This window comes from Jaculus jaculus, chromosome 5 (assembly GCF_020740685.1).
Source record: "Jaculus jaculus isolate mJacJac1 chromosome 5, mJacJac1.mat.Y.cur, whole genome shotgun sequence".
In the NCBI taxonomy this organism is placed as follows: Eukaryota; Metazoa; Chordata; class Mammalia; order Rodentia; family Dipodidae; genus Jaculus; species Jaculus jaculus.
Window position 1 is genome coordinate 29,759,046 of NC_059106.1, and position 12,469 is coordinate 29,771,514.

Consider the following 12,469-nt stretch of genomic DNA (forward strand, 5'->3'; position numbering starts at 1 on the left):
CATGCCTGTGGCACCTGGCATCAGGCATTTCTGATACCTGAGGCCTGGAGGACCACAGATGAGAACACATTGTACTGCAAAGCTCAAGGTGGGAAGCTTAACTCAAATGTATCATAAGATTCTATGCCTAGGAACGATAGAAGCACACAGATTGTTTACATGCGGTCAAGTAAAACATGAAGCGTTCACAAACAATCCAATTCTTGAAAAATTCACTGCTTCGGGATTTGGAAAAAAAAAAAACAAAAACAGACAAACTACTGTTTGAAGTACACCATCAACAAAAACAGGTGGTCATACTGTACGACGCAGAACTTGATAGGTACGGCAATGCTTCCAGGGAGCTGGGACTTCGGGAATGGTTTAGATGGAGCTGGATATCCTCCTCAGGGTTCTGAATTTACAATACTCCATCCTACACCTCTGGGAAGTTCAGGAATAAACAAGTGACTCACAGGGAAGAAATTAGGCAGCAAAGGGTTGGCCATCCTGATTCTATATCCTATATTCCTAACACTGAAGGTGTATCTGGTGTGTGTTGGAAAATTCCTGATCTAGGGAATCAGAGACCACCACAAGATGAATCTAATTCCTGACTGTCTTCTTTCCTCTCACTGGTTTCTGCAAGTTCTCAAGGGACCACTTTCTCACCTTCCCCACAATGAGTCCTTAAACACTGCTCCTCCAGTCAGCAACATTGGCAAGTCAGGTGCTCCCCAGTACTATCTGTGGCAGCTCAAGTTCACTTCAAAGACCTCTACAGAGCTGAAGCTAGGATTCTTAATTTGCCATAAAAAAGAATACAGTGAGGAACCAGGACACAACTTAGAGTTTATACTAATTTTTCTTAAGACAAAGCTCATATATTGCTCTGACCTTGGAAGCGCTACGTAGCTAAGAATGACCCTGAACTTGACATGAATGTACCACACCAAGTTTTTACTGTACTGGGGATAAATCCCAGTGTGTTGTGCAAAATGAGTATGGAACCAGATCCTATCTCCATCCTCTTCAGTTTAATAAAAAGAAATTTCAAACAGGAATTAATCAGAGGAGTTAACAGAAAGGACACTGCAGGAAAAAAGTATACAGGCAAGAGTGTGAGAGTAAGATTATCAAGAGAATCAGGGTTAATTAAGTGTCTTACCAGTAACCACGTAAAAAGCATATTGGTGTTTTCTACTGTTACACCATAAAAGGCAGCTAAGGAACATACCTGGAATTGTAGTGGTTCAGTAGGTACACTGCCTAAGATTACACCTGATAAAAAACATTGTTTCCCTTTGTATGTGTTAACATGTTTTCTTTCTCTTTTCTACTGCTGCTTTTCCAATTCATCAAAGGGAAGGAGCAAGAAGGACTAAGATGTCACCTAGTCAAACTGGACAATAGAAAATGAAGTCTACAAGGAAGAACTGCAAGGGAAGGTCACATGCTCTGCTGTCTAAAAAAGTTTACTATTGTTTATGAGACTCACAGAAAATTTCAGGTTGATATCTGAAAAGGTATAAGTATATGGACAAAGTTCACATACACTTAGGCCTTAAGCATGGTTCATTGCTGTTTTAGCACAGTTATTTGAACTATTACTATACAGTCGGACTATATCTCCTTCGGATGTTGAAAACCTTCATAACAAATATTGCTAATTGTGTTGGAGTTCTTGAAGCTCAGCTGACCAGAGACTTAATCAGACTTCACAGTGAGAGGCTCCTTCCCCCCTTCCATGTACACTTGTTTTTCCTCCTCTTCATATCCTGCTTCAAACTTTCCCCAGGCCGGGCCTTCATGAGACCTCCTCAAATCTCACTCCTCCTGCTCCTCAGAACTGGCCTACATCATCAGTGTTACAACATGTGGTGTCATTTGTAAGAGTATCTCTGCGACCTGAGCTGGGGCAAACTTGAATGATCTCCCTTATCTGCGTGCCTTCATGACTCACCCCAAACTCCACACCTGCTATAATGAACAACCCACTGTTGCCAGAGAAATCTTTGTCCACATGGTTGATGGCTTTTGTTCCTATGTAGTGCTTCCCTGGGAATGAGCAGGGAGACTGACACCTTTTTCAAAAAGTCATAAAAGCAAGAAGCAGTCAGGTGTGATGTCCTTATTCAGGGACAGGACTCCACATCTAAAGTTCCCAAACCTGCCAGTGGCAAGGAAAGGTGTTTGGGGGCTTTGGAATAGACAATGAGGAGCATCAGCAGGCAATGCCAGTTCCATTGCTTACTAACAGCTGTCCTACCCTGGCTAAGGACTTCACCACACACTCACCATTTCCACCTTCCTGGACATCTAGTGTCCTCACTATGGTTCTTCCAACCAGCACAACAGAGCACAAACTGACCAAACCCAAGACAATCCCTGACACTTCTAAGAAGGAACAGGACTTAGTGATTGATCACAAGATGGGAAATTGATGTTGGGTTCTAGACATAGTCCTCAGCCAGGCTACAGAAGCCCACCTTCTATTCACTGTGTTGTGATCTGCCTTCCCAATGTCTTTCACTGAACATGGCTTCTGGTCCCAACCCCTCAGTCCTTGAGTGACGACAGATGGTAGGAACCAATGGATGAATGAAACCAGAATTACAACTTCTTAGTTGGGCATACTAGTTTCAGCCTATAATCCCATCAATTGGGAATCTAAAGCAGGATGACTAGAAGTTCAACTCCCCAGGACCAACATAAGCCAGATGCACAAGGTGGCACTTGCATCTGGAGTTACTTTGCAGCAGCTGAAGGCCCTGATGTGCCCATTCTCTATTTGCTTTTATATATATATATATGTATATATATTTATTTTTAAATTAAAAACTATGCTTCTATAGGAGAATATGACGGTATATGGAATAACAATGTTTTAGCCATCAATAGTATTGACTGTGAGACAAAGTATTGCAGGTGGTGTTCATTGAGGTTGCATGGCTTTATGATATGTATGTATAACACAAAAGACACATGTTCTATTTTCAGTACATATTAGGCAGTGAAGCCAACATAACACAGATGGGTGTTGCCAGAAACTTCTTTTTTTTTTGTTTTTTTGTTTTTTGAGGTAGGGTCTCTGCTACGTCCACGGCGACCTCGCCTGTGTAGCAAGCAGAGATGCTTCTGCACTGGAAGAGAGCTGAGGACAGAGGGCCAGCACTCCTCGGAGGGATGCCCCCGGTGACCCCTTGGCAGTCAGTTACTGTAATGGTTCCTGCTGCCCATGAAGTCACGACGACCTGATTACTGGTGCCAATGAGCTGTTTTCTGCGTTCTGTTTCTTTTCTGCTTTCTTCTAGTTGTTTGTCAAAGAACAGCTAGTTTCTACGCTATGCTTACTATTAATCATGCACACAATCAAAGTACAAAAAACAATTTGAGTATTGAATATGTCCCTCCTATGATTAGGGCAATGGAGGAAATGTATAACTCTACTAGGAATAAAAAATTAACTCTAGAACAGTTTTTAGATGATGTAAAGTAGAAACAGCTTATGATGTTTTAGAACAATACTGATCTTGAGAAAGTGAAAGTAGAAATGTTAATCGGTAATGTTCATAAGAAGCATGACAATTCTGCAGAAAAGAAGTTACAAAAGTTGGGGTATTCCCACCAGAACGCTTCCTGGGGGGTATGTTCAGTACTTGATCAAGGGCTGATAGTAGACTCCCAGAGCTGGGAACTACCTAGATCCACTCCCCTATGAGGGAGGATATGATGAATTCGGTAATAGATGAATGAATTATGAAGGAAAAAGGAGGCTATGGCATTCTCTTCCATTTATGAAATGCTTAGCAAAGACACGTAAGCCTTGGTGCTTATACTCTAGACAAGTAAGAAAAGAATTCCTGGAAAACATTAAACCAGCCTTAAAATATTGGTGGTCTTTTGGATAGAAACACTTTTATAATGAATATGAGGATTATATTAATAATCTAATAAGTGGAAAGAGATGGCTCTCTGCTCGGTTTATAAAAAATAAATAACCTATTGTTCACCTTACATCCCTTACCCCAAGCTTCTATTCATGTAAAGCTGTGGTCAATGGGGCAAGACGTCCTTCTTAAAAAAAAGGGAACATTCCTGCCTGATAAATATTACATGTATGCTTACAATAGAACAATACTTAAGATTATTTAGATTAATGATTTCTGAGATCACTTGTTGGCTTGCTAAGTTTCCCTGTTCAATCTGTATAAAACCTTCATGAAACCTTCAGTAAATTGCAACAGCATATTCAACTTAGAGTGTGTCTGTCTGTCATTTCCTCGCCAAATCCCAAGTTCTCCTTGAGCCTTCGCCCTTGTTCTCCCTCGGTCCTGATCTCCCCGAGAGTCAGTCCGCGGCAGGTCTCACTCTAGCCCAGGCTGACCTGGAATTCAGTATGGAGTCTCAGGGTGGCCTTGAACTCATGGCGATCCTCCTACCTCCGCCTCCCGAGTGCTGGGATTAAAGGCGTGCACCACCACACCCGGCTACCAGAAACTTCTTGAAGCCATTGAACATTTCATTTTTAAAATTTATTTATTTATTTGACAGAAAGAGAATAAGTATGAAATGGCCTTCACCCACTGCAAACAAACTCCAGATGCATGGGGCACCTTGTGCATCTGGCTTATGTGGGCACTGGGGAACCGAACCTGGGTCCCCAGGCCCTGCAGGCAAGTGCCTCAACAACTAAGCCATCTCTCTAGCCTGAACATTTGATTTTTGGATGTTGCATGTTCAGAAAACTTTTAAGGATGCCCATTTTTGCATCTATATACATTTATATATGCCCAAGTAAAGTTATGATCTACAGTCAAAAACAGTGTTAAGAGTTTTAAGAGATGGATGGGGTAGGTGCTTACAAAGCTGCATATACACTTGGGGCTGTAAGTACCAAACTGAAGTGAACTGGATTGGTAACTCTGAATGTATACAGGAGCTTTTACAGAATGATTAGCGACATGAAGGAATCATACCTTGCTAGCAAGCACTTTTGATTACTGTGCCATCTTCCTAGTACCTAAACATGCACCTTGAATGTATGTGTGGTGGGGTGGGTCCTGGTAGGCTGATGTGTTGATACAACGGATTTGTTACCTTGTATGTGTAGGCCAGCCGAAATGTTCATGAGTCAGCAAAAAGCATGTTTTTGATGTTTTGAAGGTCAGAGCATTAAGATTGTAGTTCCTAAACTCTGCTTTCTCAACTTATAAAATTTTTGCTAATGGTGCTAATCACAACTGTCAAGACATGCCAATATCTCCTTACAGTTTTGGGGACTTTAACTGCATAGCTACCTAAAAAGTGGGGGCTACCTTATTCTTATACATACAATACTATATCTATACTTCTATAGGAGGATGGAATTGAATCCAGGACATTGCATATTCTGGCTATGTATTGTACCACATTGCTATGCTAACAGCATCAAAATCTCCCTTTTGAATGGGTTGCTCATTATTTACAAACACTATTTTTACAGGGTTGGGATTACACACCTGCCTTCCTCTTGCTCTTAACATATACTGTCACTGGTATGTTTTCATCCTTGGATTTTATTTATAGGGAAATTCCATGAAAATCCCTTCAACCATATTTTCTTCCATTATTATTTAGAAAAATAATCATTGCATAAGTTAATTTATATTTTCACCATCAGTTTATGAGAGTTTTAAGAATTAGTTATTGTAGTAGATAGGCTCCCATTGCTGGGATGAACTTCCAGAATAGAAACAGCTATGGGAGGAAAGGATTTATTTAAGCTTACAGATTCAAAACTAGTTCCATAATGGCAGAAGAAGCTGGCTCACTTTTACAGGTCCAAGCAGAGAGGAAAAAACACACCACCAGCACAACAAGCAACACATGCAAGAACTCCAGGCAAAGCTCAGGCATTTTGCATATCTGTAGACCGGAATTCCCCAAACACACACCTTAGACCTGAACCCTTGGGTCCACCCACACTACCAACTCCAGCCAAGCTCCATTGGTCTACCAGGGTCATCACACACTGTCTATATGCTGCATCTCAGCAATGGCTCCTGGAACCATGTGTACTTCATAAGGCACACCTTGCATTTTCATGCTTCTAAAACCCATATCAGGTGTGCAGGACACAACCATATTCTCTTTTTAATTTTTTTAATTTTAATTTTCCGAGAGCGTGAGAGAGAACTGTAGTGCACCAGGGCCACTAGACACTGCAATCGAACTCCAGAAACATGTGTCACCTTGTGCCCATGCATGACCTTGTATGCATGCATCATCTTGTGCGTCTGGCTGACATGAGTTCTGGGGAGTCGATCCTAGTTTCTTAGGCTTCACAGTTATGTGATTTAACCACTAAGCCATCTCTCCAGCCAGAAAATAGCCATTTCTTAATTCTGGGATGAAAATAAATCATGAACTTGAATAGCATATTTCTTTTCAGATCTCCTTTCAAAAGGTGGGATCACCTCAAACTATTTCTATATTGTTTTAATGGAAAGCAGTTGGGCCACCTTCTTTAAGATGGCTAATGTGTTTGACAATAGCAGCTTCAGTAACATAAAACCAGTCCCTGGGCCAGTAAAATTTAAATTTGTCTTAATTTCTCCAATTTAAATCTTTTATCTCTCAGTCATATACCTTAGCCATGTGCATCAGCACATTACAAATTTAACCTTGAACAAACTCTCAGGGACATAGGCAGAACACAGCCAGCCCTTAAGTCAGTAGCCCAGTTCCAACAAAGTTTATAGCAGTCTTTCTTTTGCCTTAGAAAGTTCGTAAGTCAAGTCTCCAAATACAATTCTCTCTGCCTTAAGCATTTTCAAACTCTTACCAGAGTAGCTCAAAACATTTGGCTTACTGCTCTGGAAGGCATCTTCAGTAGCAAGTACCAAGTCTATGCCCATTCCTCCAATGCAAAAGTTCCCAAAGACAAAAATCCACATGGTCAGATTCATTATAGCAACTCCCCACTCCTGGTACCAAATCTGAAGTAACAGCCTCACACTGCTGAGATGAACTTTTAGAACAGATACAGTTATGGGAGTAAGAAATTTACTGATGTTAACACATTAAGAGGAAGTTCCATAATGGCACAAGAAACTGGCCCACTTTCACAAGTCCAAGCAGAGAGAGAAAAAATAGGCCACTGCAAGTAAGCACACTGGAGAATTCCAGACAAAACTCAAACACTTCCCACATCTTTAGACTGAAATTTCCCAAACACACCTTAGGTCTGGACCCTAGGATCCACCCATGCTATCACTTCCTCCAGCCAGGCGGCTAAAGATCTAAGTTACAAGCTTTAGTAGACTCCTGATGTACTGGGGGACATCCATTCAAAATACCAGTTACTTTGAGCTTTACATGATGACATTTTAAATTCAATAAACTGGCAAATTATCCTTTGCATTGATAGCTCTCTAAAGTTTAGTGTTTGGTATCAATTTTCTTTCTTATTCATGTTGAATATTTTAATGCCAAGTTTCAGAAATGTGAATTCATGCTATTTCCCCCAGCTATCATATCATTTGATTTTCTGCTCATTGTTTGAGTACCTTATATGTTCTAGAAACTAATTTTTGGATGGATAAAATTTGCCAGTATTATATTATCCTTCTGGTTGGCTGAATATTCATTCTAGTGACTGCTTTCTTCTCAGATAAACTTGCTAGATGCAATGCCATTTTTATGATTCTTCCTTCTTATTAGCTCCTTGCATATTTCTAAACACTATTATTGTCAAAAATATTTCCCATGTATTCTAGAGAAATCATAGTTTACAAGCTTATATTGAAAGATTGGATCAATCTTTAATTGATTTTGAATACAATGTGAAATAAGAGTCTAAAACCTTTCTTTTGAATGCAAGATCCATGTTTTCCTCTACAATTTATGGATGAGATCTTCCTTGCTGAATTTAAGTTACTGTCATATTTTCTTTCTTTTTTTTTGTTTAAATTTTTATTAACATTTTCCATGATTATAAAAAAATATGCCATGGTAATTCCCTCCCTCCCCACCCCCACACTTTCCCCTTTGAAATTCCATTCTCCATCATATTACCTCCCCATTACAATCATTGTACTTACACATATACAATATCAACTTATTAAGTATCCTCCTCCCTTCCTTTCTCTTCCCTTTATGTCTCCTTTTTAACTTACTGTACTGCCATATTTTCTGAAAGGGAACTAAGTGAGTGCTTTCTTCAGATATGCATCATTCAAACAAAATACCTCAGATAAACATCTAACAAAGAGGAAAGAATTACTGTGGATCAAAGTTTCCAGAGATTTCAAGATGGTTACTTGATCACACCACTTTCATTTTATATTGTGGAATAACATCACGACCAAGAAAGCACATGGTGCAGCAGATCTTCTTACCTCATTTAAGGAATTAAACAAAGAAAAAGAAGGGCCTGATAACCAAGTATCCACACAAGGATACGTATAAGTTGTATTATTTCCTTTTACTGGATTCTTTTTGTTGCTGTAGTTGAAAGTCAAATGGAGCAAAAAACTCTTTATAGATCTTAAGATAAGGAAATGCTAAGGTTCTCTTAAATAGAAGGGGTCTGACAGGCTAATCCCTCCTTCACTGGACTTTGTCTACTGTTTCCTAACACTTCTTTATTGATGAGAACCTAGTTCCTTAAAATAAGCATTTGTTGAAAATCAGTTAACAAAATGTATTAGCAAGTTTCCACCACACTGAAAAATATCAGTATGTTAATATGAATAAAGATTAATTGATCAGAATTGTGAACAAGACTTTAATAGCTATGCTCTGGAGAACATTTCTGAACAAAGAACGACACTAACTGTGGATTTTTGTTGTTGCTTTTATTGGTCATTACAGGGACAGGGTGTTTTCAACTTGTGAATTTCCATACAATGAATGCTGTACCATTGGGATGAATCACGTCTGGCCATAGTATTTAATCTTTTAATGTGATTTTTCATTTGGTTTTTGATTTTTCTCAAGATTTGTTTGCTTGTACATCACTGTGGATACTAAATCGATAGTTTGGTTTTGTGTCTACGTCTACTTGTTTTGAGAAATGTAAATAGGCAAACATACCATAATTTGATCTTAATCATCTCCCATTATCTCCCAACCTTTATTCCATGGAACAACCTCTTTTCAAGCGGTCACTTCTAGTTAGATAATTCATTTTCATCCTCTCTCTCTGTCTCCCTCCATCATCTATGTCAAAATGTTAAAGAGCTCAATATTGTGCATGTTTTGTATTGGTAGAAACCTAGCCTGACATGGTAGTTGGAGTATTTTCAGAGGCTATGTATGAGAGAGTGAGTAAGACATGTTGTGAACACTAAAGGAATCTGGAGGCCCTATCATAAGTTATTTCCTCCTTAAGAGAATCAGTTGGAGTCCAATAGAGTTCAAGAAATCTCTAATATGGGAGATTGAGTAACTTTGAAGGAGAGTAGCTGATATACAAGAAAGCCCTTTGTGGGACTGAGTACAAAGCAAAAGTCATTCACAGGACTTACATGGAAAATTTAAAAATGGTAAAGGAGTTTTTATCTCAGAAACAAAGGCCGAGAAACACTCTTCAGTATTACATCAGAAAGCCCATTGGGTCAAACGCTAAGGTCCAGGAAGGAAATCTTGAATATGATTAAATATGGTTTCCTTATTTGGCGAAAGGAGCCACTCATAGACCCTATGCCTTTTGGCCAAAATATGGTTAACAGTTCCGTGGAGGTAACAGCTGGATGTAAGCAGGATACAGCATGTACAAGGTAATTCTTCCTTTTGCTTTGCAGTGCCTCATTACATTGTGACATCATCCAATTTCCAGAACAAACTGATTTGTTTTTTTTAAGAAGGGCCATACTGGCTTTTATGAGGGCACATAGGAAGATATAGGACTGGTAGTGGAACCCAGGACTGTGGTGTCAGGGAAGCATTCTATCAGTGAGCTGGCACTTTGTCTTTTTTGTTTTGCATATGAAAGAGTTCTCACAAAATTGACCAAGTTCTCTTTGAACTCACTAGGAAGAACAGGCTTGTTTTGAATATTTGATTCTAAATCCTACCTCACTCACCTACTCATTTTTGTTGGAACATTCTAACTCCTCCACTTTGTTTTCAAGCTCATATATTCTTTTCTCTGCTTGATTCATCTATTGTCCCTCTTTAGTAAGATATAATGAAACAAAGGAATCATACCTTGTAATTTAAGAGGTGAATATTCAGTGAGATTTAAAAGGATCCACTGAAAATTAAGTTGGGCCAGTCCTGAGTTGACTGTGGACGTCAGGTTCTAAAGGAAAGTGATTATTTGCTGTGGTGGTTTTAATCGGGTGTTCTACTTCAACTTTTGTGTCCTGAATGCTTCTCCAAAGCTGATGGGAACTTGGAAGATGGAGATGCCCCACTTTCACCTGCCATTACAGAGCTTTCCCTTGAGAATGTAGTCCAGAATAAAAACCTTTCCTTCTATCAGTTGCTTTAGCAAAGTGGTACCAGAGGAGTGGGCTCATTCCTGCTAGAAGCCTACCTGACGTTTGGCCTTTTTAAAATTTATTTATTTTATTTGAGAGCAACAGACAGAGAGAGAAAGAGGCAGAGAGAAAGACAGGGAGAGAATGGGCACACTAGGGCCTCCAGCCACTGCAAACGAACTCCAGACGCGTGTGCTCCCTTGTGCATCTGACTAACATGGGTCCTGGGGAATCGAGCCTCGAACCGGGGTTCTTGGGCTTCACTGGCAAGTGCTTAACCGCTAAGCCATCTCTCCAGCCCTGTTTGGCCTTTTGAAACTGATTTGTAGGAGGAAGATGGAACAATTTAAAACAGTCCAAGAACAGTGCTGCAATGGATAAAACTATGGGGACTTTTAAAGGTTGACTGAATGCATTGAATTTTACATTATGGATGGTTGTGAGTTTATGGAGGCCACGGGCAAAATGTGCTGGTTTTAATCAGGTATCCCCCATAAACTTGTGTTGTGAATGCTCGCTCCCCAGTTGGTGGCAATTTGGGAGGTGGAGCCCTGCTAGAGGAGGACTTGTAGGTTTATTAACCCCTAGCTTGCCCATGTCAGCGGGTTCACTGTGCTGTCACTACTGTCCACCTAATGTTAGCAAGGGGATGTTTAGCCTCGGCCCACGCCACACTTTCCTGAGTCATGGAGCATCTTCTCAAGAAAGTAAATCAGGACAAAAACATGTCCTCTCATTAGCTGCTTTTACTTGGGTTATTTATCCCTCAATCAGACAGTAACTTCAACATGTGGCTTGAACAAGTACACAGGCCCAGTAAGGGCCAATTCTTTTTTTTTTTGAGTTTTTTTGAGGTAGGGTCTCACTCTAGTACAGGCTGACCTGGAATTCACTATGGAGTCTCAGGGTGGCCTTGAACTCATGGCGATCCTCCTACCTCTGCCTCCCAGGTGCTGGGATTAAAGGTGTGCGCCACCACGCCCGGCTTAAGGGCCAATTCTTAATGCATGCATGCTCACATGCACACACGTGCACACACACATACACATTTGGATGAGCTTAAAAATCTGTTTAGGCAGTATACACAATTTTTAGTGTTCTAATCTATATCACCCAGTTTAAGTAAAGTCTGTAATCACTGCTCATAAATAGTTTTACAAGCGCAAGTGCCCACTTTAAAAATTTACCCTCGCTTTCTACAGGGCAGTAAGTCTGACTTTGCCTTTGTGCAGGTTCCTCTTTTGACACAATTTATCATTGTCTTTTTAAAAGTGACTTTTTTTTGACTAAGGCTTGGGTCCACAAAATATGTGTAGGCTGATTCCTCAATATGTCATGTTAGAAACAATGGAGAGACCAATACCATTTGTGGTATTTTTGAATAGATGGCCCCCAACATTTTCAGTGTTTTGTTTGTTTGTAGTTTGCATCTGCAGCCATGTGGCTGGCGGCAGTGTCACTGGGCAGATCTTAGGGTTCAGTCCTAAGGAGAGATGGAGGGTTTAAAATTCTATTTAATGATATACAAATGCGTAGTTCCACCTGGAGTTCCTCAAGGGTGCTGTGTAGCTTTTGGCTTGGCTTGTGGCTTCTCTCTCTCTGCTTGGACCTGTGAAAGCAGCTTTTTCTGCCATCACGGTAATTCCCCTGGATCTGTAAGCTTAAATAAATCTCTTCCTCCATAACTGTGCCTGGTCTGATGGCTCATCTTAGTGAACCTGAACCTGTCTGCCACACCATTCTAAATATTATTGAGCAGTTTAAGGAAGGAAGGATAATCTCTGGGAGCAGGATTTTAATGACTTCTCTGGCCTTCAGTCAAGATGGGAAATGCTTCAACTCACCCTGAAAAAGTCAACAAAAGGAACATATGTCTCAACCTTTCTCACTTGGACATTTGAGTAAATTTGACTTGCTAATCCTTGATTAGATATTGACAATGATAGTTTTAAATCAATTTTGGTCAGTGGGGTTCGGGCTTTGGGTTGTTTGGCAAACTACGTCTGGCTGTTGTTTCTATA

At 40.1% G+C, this 12,469-nt stretch overlaps 1 protein-coding gene across 1 annotated transcript in view; it reads right to left on the reverse strand.

Moving 5' to 3' along the window:
* LOC101600050 (zinc finger protein 883-like) overlaps positions 1–12,469 on the reverse strand; it is a 69,855-nt gene that overhangs the window by 13,227 nt on the left and 44,159 nt on the right. The window lies entirely within an intron of this gene.